The sequence below is a fragment of the Arachis ipaensis genome, chromosome B06 (genome assembly GCF_000816755.2).
Source record: "Arachis ipaensis cultivar K30076 chromosome B06, Araip1.1, whole genome shotgun sequence".
Taxonomy (NCBI): Eukaryota; Viridiplantae; Streptophyta; class Magnoliopsida; order Fabales; family Fabaceae; genus Arachis; species Arachis ipaensis.
Window position 1 is genome coordinate 114,581,768 of NC_029790.2, and position 609 is coordinate 114,582,376.

General features: G+C 24.3%; 1 protein-coding gene across 1 annotated transcript in view; it reads right to left on the reverse strand.

The window, feature by feature from the left end:
* Positions 1-609, reverse strand: part of LOC107604909 (xyloglucan endotransglucosylase/hydrolase 1) — a 3,576-nt gene that overhangs the window by 1,052 nt on the left and 1,915 nt on the right. The gene's annotated exons all lie outside the window — the stretch shown is intronic.

Below are 609 nucleotides of genomic sequence, written 5' to 3' on the forward strand. Positions count from 1 at the left end.
ATGTATCTCCCATTTATAAAATATTACAGATTTATTACTAATATTTTAATTTGATGAAAAATGTATTTATTTTTGTAATAAAAAATTAGAGGCTTATTTGTGCTTCTTTCACATAAGTTTTTAGAGAGAGGATAACGACATTTTATTAAATTAATATATCATTTAAATTTGATCAAATTTTTTTATATTGAAGTGACAACATCTATTACTAAGTTTCTATGATACTGAAGTGACAAAATCTGTAAGACTCTATATATAAAAAATGAGTGTTAGGATTTAAAATAAAATGTTAAAAATAAAAGAAAAAAACAAACCAACACCCTAAAAGGACCTTTCTTTACGAGAAAATTAGCAAAATTATTATGGGGGGAGTACGATGCTTGTAATAGTGAAAAGGATACGTGTGACTTTGTCTTTTGTAAATATTTTCTTTTCCTTTTGAAAATTCTACCCTCCTTCCAACACACATCATCATCATTTCATTTCGGTTAGGTCCCACTCTTTTTTCATCTTTCGTAACATTTTGAGAAAAAATTATAATACATAGAAGAAGAATGGTGATTTTTTCTTTATATTAATTAATTAATGAAAAATAATTATAATTAAACA